Source organism: Hippopotamus amphibius, chromosome 13 (assembly GCF_030028045.1).
Source record: "Hippopotamus amphibius kiboko isolate mHipAmp2 chromosome 13, mHipAmp2.hap2, whole genome shotgun sequence".
Classification (NCBI taxonomy): Eukaryota; Metazoa; Chordata; class Mammalia; order Artiodactyla; family Hippopotamidae; genus Hippopotamus; species Hippopotamus amphibius.
This window is the reverse complement of record NC_080198.1, coordinates 66,668,398-66,690,471: the sequence shown is the minus strand read 5'-3', so window position 1 is coordinate 66,690,471 and position 22,074 is coordinate 66,668,398.

Here is a 22,074-nt window from a genome sequence, read left to right as displayed (position 1 = left end):
GTGTGAGGTGATACCTCATTGTGGCTTTGACTTGCATTTCTCTGATGATTAGTGATGTTGAGCATCTTTTCATGTGTTTGTTGGCCATCTGTATGTCTTCTTTGGAGAAATGTCTATTTAGGTCTTCCGCCCATTTGTGGATTGGGTTATTTGCTTTTTTGGTCTGAAGCTGCATGAGCTGCTTGTATATTTTGGAGGTTAATCCTTTGTCCGTTGTTTCATAGGCAATTATTTTTTCCCATTCTGAGGGTTGCCTTTTAGTCTTGTTTATGGTTTCTTTTGCTGTGCAAAAGCTTTTAAGTTTCATGAGGTCCCATTCCCAACGTCTCAACTTTAATAAAGGATGCTGGGGATGGGGGTAAATGAGGGCAGTAAAAGAGAGCTATAAATAAAGCAGTGACGCAGCAACACAATTCTAAATTCACCCAAACGTGGTTATAGTTGTCAGCGGCATTTCTACTCTGAGTTTGGCAAACATTCAGGAAGGATGTCTGAAGATAAAGACGGGGCTTTCAGTAAGACCATGTGAACTAACATTCTCCCTACCACCCTTATTCACCACCGCCACCACAGCCGCCGCCGCCGCCACCACCGTCATCATAGGCATCATGAACGGTAAAATTTCTATTGGTCATGCTTTTCTCCTTCTCCCATTTGTGATGCTCTTGTATATATTTATAGGAACCACTTTAAATTTGTTCTGGAAAAAGATGTAAGGCTGTTATACCTATATTATTTAGTTATTTTTGAAACAAAATCTGACGGTGTGACCAGTACTAACGTGAGAGAGTGAAAGAATTAAGATAAATCCAAGTTTCATCAGAAAGGTTTAATTCAGGGAGGAGTCCGGGAGTCATCATGAGTAAGCGGCAGCCTTAGGAATGGACGAAAGGGCACTGCTGAAGGCCAGAAACAGAGCCCTGTTTTTGCAAGACTACATTGGTTTGAAAAATAACCAGAATGTTAATCAAAACAAATATGGAGGGCCAAGATGCAGGATGAAAAATGATCTAAGCAGCAAAGAGGGGCCAAACACAGAGAAGATAAGCACAGGAAAACCCCTAGGGAGACACAGATTGAGGAGCTCTCCATATTGAAGGACACCGCATGTCCAGTTCCTTCCTGCCCTTCCAGAAACCATAACGCCATGCTCCCAAACTGACCAGAGCTTAAGCATGCCACATTTCCCAGGAGTGGCCATGTGACTTCATGCTATTTTTGAAATTAAAAATACTTATATATATTAAGAAATAGAAAGCAGGGACTTCCCTGGTGGCACAGTGGTTAAGAATCCACCTGCTAATGCAGGGGACATAGGTTTGATCCCTGGTCCGGGAAGATTCCCACATGCCATGGAGCAACTAAGCCCGTGCGCCACAACAACTGAGCCTCTGCTCTAGAGCCTGCAAGCCACAGCTATTGAGCCCACATGCTGCAACTACTGAAGCCCGCGTGCCTAGAGCCCATGCTCCGCGACAAAGAGGAGCCACCACAATGAGAAGCCTGAGCACCACAACGAAGAGTAGCCCCTGCTCACCGCAACTAGAGAAAGCCCTGCACAGCAATGAAGACCCAACACAGCGAGTAAATAAATAAATAAATAAATAAATAAATAAATAAATAAATACAATAGAAAGCAAAATCAACACAACTTTGTGAAACGAAACCTGGGACTTCAAAGACATTGCTTTTTTCCAAAGGGCCGTTTTAGGCTAGTCTGTAGTTCTTGGGGTACACATTTATTCTCGCTCCTGTGCCATTGGGAGCAAGTTGGAGAAGCATCGGCCCAGGAAATGATAATCCAAGCATCATGGAAACCACTAGAACTAGCAACAAGAACTCTAAACCTAAGAATGTCTGTGCTTAAGGGTGGATGTGAATGGAGTTATAACATCCAGAAAATCTTCAAAACTATGCAGCATTCCTGATATATCCCACTCTCCAGTATCATTGAAATAGCTAAAATATGCTTTCATAAAAGAAGCTTGGTTTTTTTGATTTTGATAAGCATTTTCACCCACTGAAATCACAAGCAACCTGTTTGAGGTGGCTCACCCCACAATCACACTATTTTCTGGAGAGTTCTTTACAATCCCAATACACCCACCTGGTGGCCATAAAGAGTTAAGGTCAGGCAGGGTGGCAACATGTTCCCCAAAACACATTTGGGGGTACCGAGAGTCCTCTGGTCACAATGGTGGACCCCAGAGCCCAAGGCTAAGGGAAAATGAGGGGGGGCCTATGCTGCGGATGCAAAGTGTTAAAAGGAAAGGAGGTGTGGGGAAAATGACACAGGCACAAGAACAGCACCCTCCTCAGTCCCTGATGTCGGCACTGAGTAACTGCACATCGGCACAGAGGCTGCCGCGTGATAAATACTTAATATTAGCAGATGCTTTTATTGTCATTTATCTAAGGTGGAGACGTGTGGTGGGAGCCCATGGACATAAAAGTCTAGCCCAAACTCTGCTTTTAAAGGGAGCTGCAGTTTTCAAGGGCAGATCTAAGGGGTAAGATGAAATATAAAAAGGCAGACTCCCTCTCTCAACACAGAAATTTCACATGCGAAAACAGAGAGTGAGACTGAATTTAATGAAATTTAATGAGTGTGGAGAGAAGCTCTCATCTGAGGCCTGAGCTCACATCTTGTTACACATCATAAATTCCCACAGGAGAAAGGACCCAGTTAAGATTATACATATGGAACAGGCTTCTATTATAATTCAGAGATTCTCTCCATGGAATAAAACCTCTAGGTGTAATGAATGTGAAAACACTTCAGTCCTTGCTCCCCTTATTCTTCATCACACAACCCACACTCGGAGCATCTCCAGCGCCTTGCTGGGCAGAAACCTCACAAGCATAATGAACGTATAACCCTTCAGACCCTCCTAAACATCAGAGAGCTCACACTGGACGTATTCAGAGTCCAACTTTGCATCTCTCCCCTCTCCGGCCACTCAGATACTCATTAGCTATGTGCCCACATATTTTTGGCTCTTGATTATTTCTGTGTTAGGACAAAGAGTCTGCTGTTGATCAAATCCTTTTCGTACTAACTTCTTTGGTTCATCTGGGCTTATAGACCATAGTCACAACGGACCAAAGTGTCTCTCTGTGCATTTTTGAAGTTCTAGGTAGGAAGCTGAAGGACCTCAGGGTACAAGATGTGTTTTTATCTTTCCTTCCAGGAAAAGGCTGTGACTTTGTAAGATAACGGAGGATGTGAGAAGTGACCAGCCAGCTTTCTTTATGGGTAAGGATGAATTTATATTTCTGGGACAGTGAACTCCTACAGAGGCTGGAGTGTCTTTGCATGGGCTGGAAGAAATACATTGGCAGAAAAGTGCCCACCTGAAATTTGCAGGAAAGGAAAAATGCCCAGATGAAACTGTACTCATACAGAGAATTCCGGGTAGGACACGAGAAGAACAGTAACATCTAAGAAGACTAATATGTCTTGGCGGAAAACAAGGAATTGAATTGGGAGCAGTACTATGACCTCACATGTGTATATACAAACTAACAAAGTATAGGTTATGAATCAAGTTAACTTTAAATTTTAGCCAAAGGTGAGGAATGCTGTGTCAGACAAAGAAGATATGGTGAAAAGGGACAAACAGAACTCAGTGATGGAAGAGTATATCTTGTCCAATAGAAACACTACCTAATATTTATGGAGTACTTATATGTCACATATGGTCACGTATATTCAAGGTATTTTACAGGTATTATTATCTGTATTTTGCACATGGTAGACTGAGGCACAGAAAGGTGCTGCAACTAGGATTTAAATGTAACAGTCTGGCATCGGTGTCTAAGTTTTTAAGCACCGTTTCTCTAACAGATTAGAGCGATCCAATATGAAATTCATAAGCTACAGAGCGGAATCATTGTGAGATGATCTCAGTTGGAAGTAAAATGAGAGAGAGAGAAAAGTGAAATTCTTATAAGATTGGCACCCTAGCCAGACATCCAGACATAATCATGCAGTTTAATTCAGACGAAAAACTGGCACAGAGACAAATGCAGTAATGCTTGGCAATTTCAGCTGTCAGGAAAGCTGTTGTCCAAGTGCCCTCCCTTCCTCTGCTTGGGTTCTGAGAAGCCAAGGCTGGCAGAGGCGGTTTCACACCAAGACTGCAAGGGATGCAGAGGAATCACAGGAACAAGGGGGGAACTGTGAGTCTGGAGGCAGGCAAATGGTCCTGTTTTCAAAAAGCAGGCAGAGTGGGTAGGGGCGAGGAGCCTGCAAATTATAAAGGAAGGTTCAGTGTCGACCCACATCAAAATTCTGTATTTAAAACCATCGTTTGTGAGCATTTAGAAATGAAGCCATCTGAAAACCACTGAATCATACTTCCTACTTTGCAGGGGTGAAGATAATATGCTAGATATAGGTCCATGGTTTCCTGACCCTTCAACTCCAGCTTTTCCTGCCTAGACTCTACTGTGCCCGCCAGGTTAGAAAGCGTACCAGCCATCTCCGCATGCCGGTGTGCTGCCAATGGGGAATCTGGAATCGGTCCTTCCGTTACCGACTGGACATCCCAGTCAGTAAATTCTGATCGACCGCTTATCTCTACTCATCGCTGTGTTGGCCTAGATCCTATGACTAGGATTCTAGCCCAGTTGCTTCGCCTTCCTCTCTATTCCAGTGTGTCCTGGAGGCTTACCCATTGCTCTAACCCGCTGGTCCAGCTTCCTTTCGTTCCAGCCACTTACTCGCTGTAAATGGACCGCTGGCCAGATGCACAGTGGTATCTATTGCACGTCTCTGTCTTTCTCTATAAGAGATAGGAAACAGTAGAACTACTGTTTGTGCAATTTCAGGGTTAGTAGATGCTGCCAAGCTGCCCTCCAATGTATCTGTTCAGATTCACACGCCTACCAGCGTGTATGAGAGGACTCGCTCACCCACACCCATGCCGACAGCACCACTTTTTAAGTGGAATATTATCAAATTGGAAGGCTTCCAGGGGAGAGCAAACAGAATGGTAAAGTATGGCCTCGTCTAAAAGAAACTTCAGGTGTTTAGAAAAGAGAAATTTTAAAGAACTCACCTGGGAAAGAATTCAAGCTATTCTCTATCGTCTCTAGTGCGGGTGAAGTTCTGCCTTCCCACACACATCTCCAAGGCAAGCAGGTCCACTCACATCTGGTTCTAAATTCCACGGTATTACTTGTTCCTAAAGATGCTAATGACTCAAATTATTTGTATAATGACCATAGGGCAAAATATCAACTGAATAAGCTATCTTTTTTGGTATCATGTTTGCTAAGGAGCTGACTCCACCTTACAAGGTAGTTGTAACAATGTAATAACTTATTTTTTATTTGCACCCTGATATTAAGATGACATGTCCTAGGTAAAAATTGTCTAATATCCAATTAACTTATTAAAAGATGTTCAATCTCATCAATAACTTTTAAACTACAACTAAGAGGGGTTTTTTTCAATCTATTAGATTAGAAAATATATAAAAAACCGACAAAATGTTTTGCAAAGGTATAAGGCAATGAACACTTTGGTGTACTGCTGGGTAGAGTATCAATGGGTATAACCCTTCTAAAAAGAAATCTAACAATGACAGAATTACAAAGATACAAAAAAAATACAAAATGTGCACACGTTTTAACTCACTAATTCTATTTCTAGGAATTAATCCTAAGAAAACAATTATGGATATGCACAATGACTGAGTTAATAAGGACATCCAAAGTCATTCGTTTATACTAATGAATAATTGAAAACAATCTAAATAACCACCTATGCACAGTTTGTTATGTCAATTATGGCATTAGAAATAATGGAATACATGCAGCCATTAAAATGTTGAAGTAGATCTGTGAGTGGGATTATTTCCCACTTGACCCTCCAGATCCATTTTTCACCCTTGTCCACCCTGCCTTGTGCCCCAGGAGGGGCATCAATGGGCTCCCTTGTCCCTGGCTTCCGGCTCCATTTGGTTGCTGGCAGGAACTGGTAGGAAATGAATAGTTGGGGAGATTGTGCAATCTGAGTATTTCATCCCTATTTCCTCCCTGCTGAGTCACCCGGGGTGGCTGTGGCCCTCTTCCAAAGACCTCTCCTGCCACTACTCTCCTAGGTCCTAGTAACCACACTTCCATTTACACTTTAGACCTAGGGGTGGTAACAGCTCCAGCTCCCTACCGTTGCTATGCTTTGGGGGGCTTCACCAGCCTTTGTTGGTTCCCCTTGACCCTACCACAGTCCTGTAATGCAGGTTCAGCTTCTGCCATCCACTCTTGACAGTTCAAAGACAAAGGAGTAAAGAAATGCAGAGAATTTCATCTAAACTAGTCCAAATTATATATCAAAATATATATTGGTGCTTATGGGACACAACAAAATTTAGATGCATGCAGAATTTAAAATGCACAAAAATTTGCAGCTTTTTATACTATCGTACCTTGTTTTAGAGTGCCATTTAAAAAGAAAAGTATCAAGCTGAGAGTTGAAGAAGAAAAAGTAATCTGTTACAAAATGCTTTTATAATCAAATGGGAACATGTCCTGAAGTGTCAGGTGATAATAAAGACCCACAGGCAACCATGAGTTTAAATAAAGCAGCAAGAATCCCATAAAGGGGAGAAAGGTCAGGTATCTAAACAATCACAATATGCTTTCAAAATAAGAACATATAAGGTGATCAGCCTTAATTTTAAAACTTCAGGAAGATTTAAAAATGAGAATAGTTTTCTTTTCAATGTTAAGACATATTTCATATACATTATGTTTCAATTTTTTTTCTAAATGTAGAAGATCTTATCAAGGTTAGCTTTTAAATATTAATAATTTAGATTGTAGCTGGGATAGGAACAATCTCTCAGCAGCACTGGATTTTATTTTTATAGGTAACATGGATTTCCTCTAGCAACAAGGCAGACGTTACCTTCTAAATCTGTTTTATAAAATGCAGACCAAGGCCCAGAAGTGAGTCCTGAAATCAACTGAGTGAGTGGGAGAAAGCAAGCAGTTATTTTTTAATGACATAAAATAGACTAGAATTAGATTAAACTAGAAAATATCAGAGTGTATTTCACATAAGTATACTGTATAATGAAATGTGTTTATTTTCATGTACATGTCTGTGTACTGTGCCACAAGATAAAATGCACTTCTTGCTATGAATCTTGGTCAAAGTTGTTTGAAAGTCTCTATTTTGGTCTATGATAACCTCTGGTAATAATTTTACCGCTTTCAACCAAGGCTATATAGTGAAGCTAATAAATGCAGCAGACAGAAGTAAAGGGGAAGATCAGAGGGCTTCCCTGGTGGTCCAGTGGTTAAGATTCTGCACTTCCATTGCAGGGGGCGCCAGTTGTTGGGTCCCTGGTCAGGGAAGTTCCACATGCCACGAGGTGAGGCCAAAAAAAATAAGTAAATAAAAGGAAAGGTGAAGATCAAAGCAGAACAAATTTATAACAAGTGTGCTACAATAGAGAACATTTTAGTGTTATTATCCTAAAAAGAATCTTCAAACAGATAAAAGCCATGCCATTTGACTGCCCTGGCTATAATGGCATTAGCTATGACTTTTGAAGCAGAGTGAGAATAGGTAGATGAATAGCTGTATTAGATAATTAGTAACTTATCTTTTCTGATATTTCTCCAAGACAGGTTATTCATTAAATTATTTTCAAGAAGTGTCTGGTGTGATTACAAATAACATGGTTCACATTAAAAAGTAATGTGAATAAAAATTGTCAAAAACATTGTTATTTAAGAAAAGCAAATAAGGAAAACAACATACAGAATAGGTTCCAATTTATGGCCCCCAAAATAATATACAAATGTGCCAACAGGTATATGAAAATGTGCTCAACATCACTAATTATCAGGGAAATGCAAATCAAAACCATGAGATATCACTTCACACCCATTAGGATGGCTATTATTAAAAAACAAAAGATAGTAAGTGTTGTAGCAGATGTGGAGAAAAGGGAACACTCGTGTACTGTTGGTGGGAATGTAAATTGGAGCAGCTACTGTGGAAAACAATATGGCGATGCCTCAAAAATTTAAAAATAGAACTACCATATGACCCCGCGATTCCACTCCTGGGTATATATCCAAAAAAACCAAAAACTAATTCAAAAAGATACATGCACCCCAGTGTTTATAACAGCATTATTTACAATTACCAAGCTATGGAAGCAACCTAAGTGTCCATCAACAAATGAATGGATAAAGAAGATGTGGTACAGATATACAATGGAATACTACTCAGCGATTAAAAAAAGAACAGAATTTTGCCATTTGTTGCAATATGAATGTACTTGGAGGGCATTATGCTAAGTGAAATAAGTCAGACAGAGGGAGACAAATACTGTATGATATCACATATATGTGGAATCTAAAAAATACAACAACTGGTGAACATAACAAAAAAGAAGCAGACTCAACAGATATAGAGAGAAAAGTAGTGTGTACCAGGTTGGGGGGGGGGGCAGTGTAAGAGTCGGGGAGTGGGAAGTACAAGCTACTGGGTATAAGATAGGCTCGAGGGTGTATTGTACAACATGAGGAATAGAGCCAATATTTTGTAATAACTGTAATAGTCAATATTTTATAACTTTAAAGTTTTTGTAAAAATTTTTATAAACAAACAAATAAATAAATAAAGGACACCTTAAACAGCCTTGCAATACTAAGGCATTTTAGAGTCTGAACTTAAAGACTTGTTTCCTATGATGTTTTGTTTGGCCAACAAGCTATTTTACAAACTCGTGAACAAGCACATCTAAAAACAGAGCAGGTACCAAGCAGGCAGCCATAGTCCTCCCCTCCCACCTCATGTGCATGGGCGTGCCCATGTGTGAGTATGCTTATAATCCACACACACAACTATACACACAACCACACACAACTACAAACACACAACCACACAAACACACACAACCGTATGTACAATCCACAAACACACACAACCACACACACAACCACACACACAACCACAAACACACAACCACACAAACACACACAACCGTATGTACAATCCACAAACACACAGAACCATACACACAAACACACACAACCACAAACACACAACCACACAAACACACACAACCGTATGTACAATCCACAAACACACAGAACCATACACACAAACACACACAACTACAAACACACAACCACACAAACACACACAACTGCATGTGCAAACTACAAACATACAACCATGCACACACACACAACTACAAATATACACAAAACTACAAACACACAGCTACAAATACACATCACAGAGGGGACATCAAACAACTGTTAAGAAACTGAGACACAGCTGAAGAAAATCTATGATCCACACAAAATTAACAAGTTTAGGGGATAATATCATCCAGAGCAGTAGAGAGGGGAATTACTGGAATTACATTCACCCAAACATATGTGTCCTGGGGATATGTAAAATCCCTATTTTTATTTGCTTTCCTTCAAAGATTATGCCTTTTTTGATATTGCCTAGGCCAAAAACTGGCAGGATAATGATATGATCGTAACATCAATAACTGACATTTGTGAATGCAATTTTAGCTTTTTAAGTACTTTCACGTCTGGGTACAAGGCTCTAGGACAGAAATGAGAGCAACTGCAATAATGTATAAAGCCAACAAAAATTGAAATGGCCACATAATCAAATAACATATTTTTAAGCTCACGTTGAAACATCGAAAGAAAAACACTTTGAAAAGAAAATCTCATTATATTGCCCACTTTATATTCCCAGAAACCTCTCCAATTATTCTCTAATTCCAGAGAATTTCACTGACTGCTTAATCTTTGTTCTCCTGGGATGCTGTTGAGGAACAAATACATTTCCCAGAAACTTCAGGACATAGTGAGTCCCTTAAGGTGCCCCAAATCCTAATCATGTTTACTATGCAGTGTTTGGAACTCAGTAAATATTATGACTAAGAAAACCATTTTGGCTATTATCATGTGATTTCAGATGATTCTTTTAAATCTTATCATGGTTTTATGAATAATTACATGTGATCCAATAAAAAGCCTATATATGGGGCTTCCCTGGTGGCGCAGTGGTTATGAATCTGCCTGCCAATGCAGGGGCACAGGTTTGATCCCTGGTCCGGGAAGATCCCACATGCCGCGGCAACTAAGCCCATGCACCACAACTACTGAGCCTGAGCTCTGGAGCCTGTGAGTCACAACTATTGAGCCCACACGCACCACAGCTACTGATGCCTATGCGCCTAGAGCCCGTGCTCTGCAACAAGAGAAGCCACTGCAATGAGAAGCCCATGCACTGCAACAAAGAGTAGCCCCCATTTGCTGCAACTAAAAAAGCCCACGTGCAGCAACAAAGACCCAACACAGCCAAAAATAAATAAATAAATAAATATAAAGATTTAAAAAATAAGCCTATATGTACTTCACGCCCCACATAAAAATTAGCACCGTGATAATCTCATATCAGCACAAATCATATCCAATTAACATCTATGTTGATTGGAAATTCATCTTTTCCAAATCTTGATTAGAAGAATTCAGAAACACCAATATGTTAACAGTATGTAGGAAGAATAAATGTGTTGAGTAATTTAGGCATTTGTTACCTGAGAAATTTTAGGTGAACAGACTTTGGTCACATGAAATTGTATATACATAGATGGGCATGAGAAGCACTCTTCTTATATCCATCCGATATGCTCTCTGTACAAACCTGCCATTCTCAGCACAGGCTTCCATCTTAATGGTGGGCTAATGTTCCAGGGCACTGCTGGAGCAGAGGCCACCATGACCACACTTCAGGCAATAGGAAAGAGAAAGGCAGAAAGGGCAAGAGGGCATGCACTAGCACTTTCTCTGTTAAAGAGAGAACATTGTCCAGTAATGTTAGCTTTTTTTTTAAGCTCTTTATTGCAATATAATTGCTTTACACTCTTGTACCAGCTTTTGAGGTACACCAAAGTGAATCAGCTGTATTTATAGGCATATCCCCATATCCCCTCCCTCCCGCAACTCCCTCCTACCCTCCCTGTCCTGGCCCTCTAAGATCACCCATCATTGAATTGATCTCCCTTTGTTATACAGCAACTTTCCACTAGCTATGTATTTTACAGCTGGTAGCATATATATGTCTATGCTATTCTCTCACTTCGTCCCAGCTTCCCCTTCGCCCCCCACCCCCCTAACCCTGTGTCCTCCAGTCCATTCTCTGCACCTGCATCCTTATTCTTGTCCTGTCACTGGGTTCGTCAGTACCATTTTTCTTTTTTTTTTTTAGATTCCGTATATATGAGTTAGCATACAATATTTGTTTTTCTCTTTCTGGCTTACTTCACTCTGTATGACAGACTCTAGGTCTGTCCACCTCATTACATATAGCTCCATTTCATTCCTTTTTATGGCTGAGTAATATTCCATTGTATATATATGCCACATCTTCTTTATCCATCCATCTGTTGATGGGCATTTAGGTTGCTTCCATGTCCTGGCTATTGTAAATAGTGCTGCAATGAACATTATGGTACACGTTTCTTTTTGGATTATGGTTTTCTCTGGGTATATGCCCAGTAGTGGGATTACTGGATCACATGGTAGTTCTATTTTTAGTTTTTTAAGGAATCTCCAAACTGTTTTCCATGGTGGCTGTACCAACTTACATTCCCAACAATAGTGCAGGAGAGTTCCCTTTTCTCTACCCCCTTGCCAGCATTTGTTGTTTCTAGATTTTGTGATGATGGCCATTCTGACCGGTGTAAGGTGATACCTCCTTGTGGATTTGACTTGCATTTCTCTAATGATTAGTGATGTTGAGCATCTTTTCATGTGTTTGTTGGCCATCTGTATGTCTTCTTTGGAGAAATGTCTATTTAGGTCTTCTGCCCATTTGTGGATTGGGTTATTTGCTGTAATGTTAGCTTTTAATTCATTGGCAAGGGAGTCTCACATGTACAACTATGAATAAAATCAGGTTTCTTCCATAGAGGCCCAAGAAATGTGAAAGTTATAAAAGCTAGCTGGTTGGTCCTAATATAGCCTAACCCCTCAAGAATCACGGTTAAAGAAATAGCTTCTTGGAGAATTTTCTTAGTCAGTCATGCCAAAGATATAATTAAAAGGAACATTTTTCACTTGTCTCCCAGCATCCATTCTGCCTTTTCTTAACAACAGCTCTGGCTCTCATTTGGGTATCTAGCCCTATCCCACTCTTAGTCCATGTGGTCCAGTGCAGGCCCATCCCTAGTCCTAGGGATGAACATATTGCCCAGGTGTAGGCCAGAGCAGCCCACAGCTGGCCAAGTGATTGGTTCATGAGGTGAGCACGTGACCTGAGCTAGTCCAATCAGAGTGAATCTCAAGACTTTCACTAGAAAAGTAGAGACCTTCCTTCCTGTCTCATTTCTACTGCTTCCACAGCACCTGAAACAGTGTCTGGAACAAAGTAGCTACTTAATAAATATGGCTGAATGCTGAATATCTGATAATGGAGCTAAAAGTTGAAGGAAAAATTGGATTTTAATGACATTGTTTGAATCATTAGGTCATTCAGTTACTAAGTCCATAAATTTTCTTTGTTTGCTTATACCAGTTTGAGCTTGGATTTCTCTCACTCGCAACCAAAAGGCAATAAGGAAACAGGCAGGACCAGTAGTTTAATCCAGTAAGGGCTTGATAATTACTTAGGTTCAGAATATGTCAGTCATTTCTATTTAGCAAGAGAGATAAAAACAAACAGGCAATTTAATGAGTAGGACTTTGGAGCATGAAGAAATGAGGATTTGTCTTCCAATGACACATTTTGTTTCTTAAAAATCAGTGAGTCTTTTCAATAAATTGTGCTAGACATCTACATGCAAAAAAATGAATCTAGACACAGACTTTACTGCTTTCACAAAAGTCAACTCAAAATGGATCACAGGCCTAAATGTAAAATGCAAAACTACAAAAATCCTAGAAGGTAATACAGGAGAAAATCTGGATACAACACCAAAATCATGACCCAAAAAAGAATAAAATTGATAAGTTGGACTTTATTAAAATTAAAAACTTCTGCTCTGCAAAAGATACTGTTAAGAGAACAAAAAGACAAGCCACAAACTGGGAGAAAACATTTGCAAAGACATATCAGCAAATAAAGGACTGATATCCAAAATATGTGAAGAACCCTTAAAATTCAACAGTAAGGAAAAAACCCAATTTAAAAATGAGCAAAAGATCTAAACAGACACCTCCACAAAATACCTTACCTCATCTGTAAATCTTCTTTGGCAGTTTCTTACAAAACTTACCATATGATCCAGCAATTGTGCTCCTTGGTACTTACCCAAATGAGCTGAACACTATGTCCACATGAAACCCTGCATACAGATGTTTGCAGCAGCTTTATTCATTACCACCAAAACTTGGAAGCAACAAGATGCCCTTCAATAGGCAAATGGATAAACAAATTGTGGTACATCCAGGTAATGGAATATTATTTGAAACAAATAAATAAAAATTAATGTTTAAATAATCAATGTGAATAAATTTTATAGTAATATTCCCTCTACCTTTAAATATCTTTCAAATATCTATAACAAAACATTTCTACAATGTACATGTCTAGAAATTCCATATCTAGGATTTTATCCTTATAGATATATGGAAACAATCAAAGATTTATGTCAAACGGTTATGTAGTGTTGTTAGAAATAGCAAAAGCCAGGGAACAATTAAATATCCATTACAAACGAACTGGGTAAGTAGATTGTGCTTCCTTTACACACAGAATACTACAGGGCAGTTAAAAAGGAAGCAGCCTGTTTGTAGACTGTAAATAAGCTCCATGAGGGAAAGAATCGTTGTCTTTCTTGGTTCACTAATATATCCCAAATAACTAGGATTGTGCTTAGCCCATGATGAATGCTTAATAAATATTTGTTGAATAAATGAGTAGGGAATAATTGTTATATTTTTTTCAAGCAAGGAACAAAAAAATGTGGGTATAGCGTGGCTTCATTTATATAAATTAAAAAGATATAAATATATATGCATGAATATGTATTTTGTAAGTCTACAAGGATACATATGAATCTGGTAATCAGGAAAAAGAAATGGAGACTGGTATTGAGGGAAAGGAGGAAGATTTAACCTCATTGTGTCCAAATTTGTAGTTTGTATAGATTAAAAAGATCCTGAAAATGCAGATTTAACAAGGGTAGTGGGAAATGGGCACATTCATTCACTGTTGATGACAGTATAAATAAAATTCTTCAAGAAAAGGAAAGTAAATAGCAACCAAAAAATCTATAAGGAACTAAAGAACACTTCAATAGAAAAATGGGCAAGGTATGAATAGGCAACTCACAAAAGAAGAGAGATGATCAATACTCGAACTAATAATAAAATGAATCCCAATAAAAACAAATAATTACTTTTTTACCTATAAAATTTATAGATTAAAAATATCCTCAAATTGCAGAGTTAACAAGGGTAGAGGGAAATGGGCACATTCATTCACAGTTGATGATGACAGTATAAATTAATACATCCTTTCTGGAGGGCAAATCAGCCTTCAACAATTTGTAACAAAATTATAATAAATTTTGATACCCCCTTACCTGTAACCCAAGCTATTCAACTGCCAAGAATAAAAGAAATGTGAAAAATTGTCTTCACTAGAGATTCAAAGCAATGTAGATTTTGGGAATTCCCTGGTGGTCCAGTGGTTAGGACTCCACGCTCTCATGGCCAAGGGCCTGGGTTCAATCCCTAGTCAGGGAACTAAAATCCCACAAGCCATGCAGTGTAGCCAAAAAAAATAAATAAATAAAAGTAATGTAGGTTATTTTATATATACGTGAAAATTTTTTGTTTACCAATAGAAAACTAGGTAAATAATGAACCCAATTCCACTGTTGGGTGGAGGTGGGTGGGTATTCCCCACACCACCAAGCAATTCTTGGACACCAGCTGTAGGTCCTAACAAATGAACTCAATTCTGACACTATCTACCTGGAGACAGCATCAGACTCCGCAGGTTGAGGGCCAGTCCCCCAAGACTGCCCCCTCCCCACGTCAGAAGTCAGTTGCAAGTCCAAGTTGTTACCTGTATATCTGACCAACTGGCTATATATCAGAGGTTCCCACAACCCTCTCCTTTGGCTCAATTAATTTGCTAGAGTGGCTCACAGAACTCAGAGGAACATTTTACTTAGTTACAATAAAGCAGTGATCTGGTAAAAGGGTATAACTCAGGAACAGCCAGGTGGAAGAGATGCATAGTAAGGTATAGGGAGAGTGCAGAGCTTGGAAGAGTGCACCAACTTGGAAGCTCTCCGAAGCCTCCTTTTTGGATTTTTTATGGAGGCTCCAGTTACATAGGTGCAGTTTAAATCAATGGCCATCGGTGATTATATTCAATCTCCAGCCCTGCTCCCCTTGAAGGAGGTCAGGGGGACAGAATTGAAAGTTCCAGTCCTCTTCTAATCACAGGGTTGGTTCTCCTGGCAACAAGCCCCCATCCTTAGGTGGGTCCAAAGGTTACCTAATTAAAGTAACAAAAGACACCTTTGTTGTCTTGTCACTTAGGAAATTCCAAGGCTTTTAGGACCTCTGTACCAGAAACATGGATGAAGATCAAATATATATTTCTTAATATAAATCACAGTATCACAGAAGGAAATTTTGGTGTGTATATTCAATGAAATATGCAGATATTTAAATTTATTTATATACTTCTGGATTTGGAGAGCTGTTCATAACATATTATTGGGTAAAAGAAAACAGATCACAAAAGAAAACAAGAATTCCCATTAAAAAAAATGAAAAATATCTGAAACCTGCAGCAAATGTCATACTTAAAGGTTAAACATTAGAAATACAATCATTAAGATTAGGAATAAGATAAAAGACAACAATGCCCAATTATCACTAGTAATATTCAACATTGTACTCACTGTCCTAGTCATTGTCATATGAAAAGAAATGAAATACACTGTGTAAATGCAGCTTGCAAAGCAACAAAACTCATTATTTGCACAATATAATTAACAACCTAGAAAATTCAAGGAAATCACTAAAAAAAAATTATTCAACAAGTAGAAGAGTTTAATAAGGGGCCAGATATAAGATCAATGTATTAGAGTCATTTGCTTTCTTTTATGAGCAATAACCACTAAATATCCCCTATATATTATCAAGCAAAACTATAAAATACCTAAGCAAGAATATCCAGGATTGCCCACATGAGGTGAACAATCTAAGCCATCACTAAAGGACTAAAAGATGTCAATTCTTCTCCAAAATTAAGGTATAAATTCAATGTAATCCCAACCAAAATCCAAAGGAGTTTTCTTTAATGGAAATTTACAAATTGATTCTTAACTTCTTATGTGAAATACATACACACACCCCCCCCACAAGAACAGCCAAGAGAATTTTGAGAAATGAAGATAAAATGAGGGAGACAACTGTGCTACCGCAAATAGTTATGGCAATTAAATAATGTGTATATATAGTTTTAAACATCAGTAGGATAAAATGAAAAAGTTAAAACACAGACAACTGACCAGGAGAAAATAGTTTCAACTTTCAGCTGATGAATGATTAATGATTGTATATATATATATATATACGCATACACATTTAGTGATTTTATATATATAATCATTATATATGTATTATGTTATGTATATGTATTCATTATATATGTATTCATTATATATCTCTACTATACATAAATTACTTATAAAAAGATAGCCTGTTAGAAAAATAGGTAAAAAATATGATTAGGTACTTGGAGATGAAGAAATTAAAATGGCCAATAAACATGAAACAAGGGGAACAAAGTCCTCTTTGTTTCAAATCAAACCAATAAGGTTTTATTGGGTTTTGTTCACTATAATGGCAAATTTTTAAAAGACCCATAATGTCAACTAGTGTAGGAAAGCGGGTGGATGGATACTGGCACAGTTATTTAGGACGGAGATTGTCAATATCTAACAGCTCTTGAGATTTCTAAACCAATTGACCCAGCAATCATACTTGTATAAATACAATCTGTAGAAAAATTGGCAAAGCGTTTAATGCCCATCAATAGCGTATACTTGTTAAACAGAATATTCTATATGGCAATTTAAAATAAAGATGATTCTATTTTTATTAAAATTTTCTAAGACATATTCTCCAGTTACCATGGCTATAACAAACTCTCCCAAACTTAGTGAATTAAAACAACCACCAGGAACCAGGGCACAGTGAGACTGCCTGGTCTCTGCTCCAGGAAGTCTGGAAGGAGCTGGGAGGACTCAACAATTATTCGTTGAGTTATTCATCTGTGGGGACACTCAACTACAGCACCTTCATGAGGCCTCTCTCTTTGCCTGGGCTTCTTCAGAAAATGATGATGGCCTCAGGATATTCCAATCTTACATGGTGACTCAGGGCTCCAAAAGTAGATATTCCATCAAACAATGGAGAAACTGCATTGCCTCTCTTGACCCAGCTTCGTAAGTCGGACAGTGTCACATCTGCCAATTTCTAGTGTCACAAGTCTGCCCAGATTCAAGGGGAAGGGACATAGACCCTGTCTCTCAATGTCAAAGCCACATTGTAAAAGTATGAAAATACACAGAAAATCATTTCAAAAGATAGCAAACTGTTGAGAACAGTTAGCTCTGAGGAGGGGGGTGAGATTATACTAGTAGGAGATGGATGGACCATTTACCTTTCCTATAATGGGTTGGGACTTCACAATGAGTCCCCAGTTGAGATGTGTAAAGGACAAGAAATAGTGTGTCTGGAAAGCTGCATGCAAATAAAATGAGGCATGTGACATGATTTGGTGCCAATCAAACCACCTCAGCTAAATTTCTAAAATGCACGATCAGGTATCCAACCACTCAAATGTCAGACACCAGGGAGATGAGTGAAAAACATCAAAATGGATGTCCTGATACTTGAGCCAGGCAGTCCAATCTGTGGCTGGACTTATGTTGGTAAAGAAGCTGGGAGCCTAACAACCCATGCGCTTCTGTGCTTTTTGGTTTGTTTTGTATTACTTTAGCTTTCTGGTAAAAAGTCCCTTTAAAAAGTACAGTTTGGTCTCAACTGTAATAACAGAAAAAAAAGATATTGTCTAGTTATGAGGATTCTTTTGACCAAGTTCAACTCTGGATCTTGATTCAGATTATGGGTGGGGCTACGGGCAAGGATAAAGGAAGCATGGTATAAGGGTGGGGTTTTCTTATTGAATTTAACCATCTTCAACTGAAATTACTTTTTGCGTGTAGACTAAATCTTTATTAGAAGTTTATTATAAAAATTCAGATTCATAACATTTTGTGGTGAATACCAAGACATTGTGAAAATACTGTAAACAAGACAGTGAGGTAGTAGCATAAAGATGACTCTATGGAATGGAATAGAGAGCTCAGAAATAGTTCCACACTTACATGGTCATTTGATTTTTGACCGAGATGCCAAAGCAACCCAATGGGGACAGGAAAGTCTTTTCAGTAAATGGGGGGAAACTGTTCATATATAAAGGGCGGTGAACCCAATCCTTACCTCATAGCATACATAAAAATTAATTTGAAATGGATAACAAACACAGTAAAAGTTAAAACTGTAAAGTTTCTAATTGAGAAGAAAGCACAGGAGTATATTTTTGTAGAAAAAAGTGGATAGCTTTATCTTCAAAATTTAAAAACCCCTCTCTTAAAGATATTGTTAAGAAAATGAATAGGCTATCCACAAACTAGAAGAAAATTATTGCAAAGCATATTCTGGATAAAGGAATAGTGTCTAGGATATTTTTAAGGATCCCTACAACTCATTAATAAAAGACAACCCAAAACAGGACACTGAAGCAAAAGTCAAGAGATGCTCAGCATAGAAAATCACCCAGACACTTGAAAAAATAATTAACTCAATACCATTGTCACCATCATATTTTACCCAAACTCTGTATACAATCAAAGAATCATTTAATATTTTTAAAAAAATAACATTAACTGGCATATAGACATGTCCATTATAAAGAAAATCTGATACAAAAACAAATACTTCCTTCTATCCATTTACCTCATCCTAATGAACTCTTCAAAAAGTATGGGTAGTAATAATTCACACACACACAAAGCTGAGTTACACATAATTATTTTTTTTTATTTCACAGCCTTTTAAAAATATAAACCACAAAGTATTTTGAAAAACAGACATGAAGTAATCATTTAGCAGCCACAATATTAAACAAGTAAAGTAACACAGAATGAACTGCACAACAGAATAAAATAATCTCTGCTGACTCTGACTAGGAACACATAATGTTCACTAGGAATGTTAGGTGACTGGCACTACCACTTTCCCATCATCAATTATCACTAAAATCAATCACAGGACCTATTCCCGGGAGACCATTCCATTTATACAGCAATACCTATGCTCAATGTGTAAACATCAAGTTAACATCTTGAATTTAGTTCCAAAATATTATGTTTCCTTTTCCTCTGGGAGACAATTTCAGCGGCAAGGTGGAAAAGTGAAGGCCGTGGAACACCCAGCATGTGACGTGTTCTAACCACCCCCACCCCCACCACAGCACAACCAGCAAGTTCTAAAACACGAGGAGGCGAAAGGTGTGTACTATGCTCTACAGCACAATAGCCACTAGCCACATGTGGCTATTTACATTTAAATTATTCAAAAGTAAATAAAATTAAATTTTACTTCCTCAGTCACAGTAGCCACATTTCAAGTGTTTGCTAGCCACATGTGGCTAGTGGCTACCACATAAGACAGTGCAGATATAGAACATTTCTGTCATCACAGAAAGTACTTTTGGACAGCTCTGGATGTGGGAAGTGTTTCTTCTCCCTTTGCTTAGCCAGGATGTAGGCTGCTTAGGGAAGCAGCTCTGAGAAGAAATTCTTCCAGGATATTCCTAGATTGGTGGTAGAGTCACAGAAGGGAGTAAAGCAGCCTTTCTTCACATAGATTACCCTCCCCCGTGCATGAAAGGAATGATTGTTTTATGGGGATCAAATACACAACTAGCCTCCACCAAAAATTTGTCCGGAAAATCAGAGAAGAGATAAATGAAACAGATGTGGAAGCAGCAAGGTAGAACATTCCTCATCCCATTTCAAACCTCCATGAAGAGATTATGTCCTCCAAGAAAGTGTGCAGGTTCCCAGGGTCCTCCTCCAGAAAAGCCTGACGGAGGCAAGCATATTGGCTGAGAGAGAAGGTCAGTCCTGGTAAGGGTTTCACGAGAAAACCTAGCATGCCTTCACTCTACTCACTCTCTCAGAACACAGCAGTGCTGCCTGGAGTGTTGTGAAGGAGCTACAGTTGTGATTGTTTCAAGAATTATGCTTCTTTGCTATTGTATTTTGTATCCAGGGCACAGACTGCAAGCTGTTCACCCAAGATCCACCATTATCTTCTTTCTTATCAAAAGAACTCAGATTTTTGTTGAAGGCAGTTATATGTCCAGCTACAAAAACTATATTTCTCAGGCAACCTTAGAGATGGCAGGAGCCAATGACACAGTCTGGCCAATGAGATGTAAGCAAAAGTTGCTGGGCTGCTGAGAAAGCTCTTTAAAAGGCAGCAGACTCAAACTGGCATGCCCGGTTTTCCGTTTGGGCTTCCTCCATCTTCTTGCAGGGAACTCTAACAACCATCTTGGAACCTAAGGGAAAAGCCATGGGACCTTCAGGGGCCACCTTGACCCTGACATCTGTGAGCTGCTGAACCAACACCAGTAATAGCCAACCCCCAACCTCCTTGTCATGTGAGAACAAAAGGAAACCCCTGCTTTGTTTAAGCCACTGTTCAGTCCAGTAATTTCAAGGTAGCAATCCACCTTGATTCCCAATAAGAAAAATTTTATCTGAAAGTAAAAAATATATTGCCTGAAGAATCTATACATATTCTGTAAGATCTGAAACTTCATAAAATCATATTAATAAAACAAAAGTATATCTTGAACCCACCAATGCCTAAACAGACCAGAGGTGGAGGAAATGATCAAGCTTTTTGTGTAAAATATATGCTATTAAGGCAAATAAGAGGGTTTTTAGCTTAATCCATCAGGAAGTTTTTTCTGAGTGTCTATTATGCTCTGATTACTCTTCTGAACACAGGTCTGCCCTTCTGCTTACCCAAATTCTTATATGGTAAAATGCTAACTACTCAGATAATTAATCAGATCATTATTTCATCTATAACTTTATTTTGTGTAGACAAAGTAAAAACTGGAGAATCGAGAATTGATTTCACAGATTCAAACAAAAAAAATCATCAAAGATCTACAACTCAACTTTTAATTTTCCCTTGTATGTGACACAGACACCTGACAGTGATTTCCTAACGGTTCCAGAGTTTTAATTGCAGATTTAGTTCAAATAAGCACAAGGACCTCAGAGTAGCTATAAAAATTAAAAACACTTTATTTTGCAAGTACTTTCTATGTACGAGGGTGAGTCAAAAATTATCCGCACTCCAGTTATGTTAAAACTTCTATAAATTCTTCAGCCAGAGTGCAGATAATTTTTGACTTACCCTCATACTACATTAGTACCATTAGTAGTCTAGAAGTCCCTATATTAGTAGGTGTGAATTAGAAAAAATAATCACTTCCCACTATCCTAAATGGTTTAACCATTTATAATATTTAGAATTTTGGCCATTAAAAATATTTAACTCTGTTGCACTTATTCTGAAATACAGACAAAATTGGAAACATGAAATGTCAAGCTAAAAATGAGATATTGCATATTTTTTACTCACCTAGTTCCAAGTTTCCACCCCTGCAAGTGAACCAAAAACAAATCCTGGCACCGTGTCATTCCCAGAAAAGCCAGTGCATGGCACACTCTGGGTAAATTTTCTCTCCTATTCTGTGGAATCACACCAGATGGCATCAGTCCTGCATCTACAGCTGTGCCTTAAAATTGAGGTTCAGACATAGGAACTTTATTAGGCATTTTGGATTTCGCAGGTGTGATTGTGATGTCATTCTCTTTCAACTTAAAATGGTTGTCTTTCCAAGCAGACCTGAAGATTCATTGCACTTACAAGTTCGGAAATCAGTGAAAC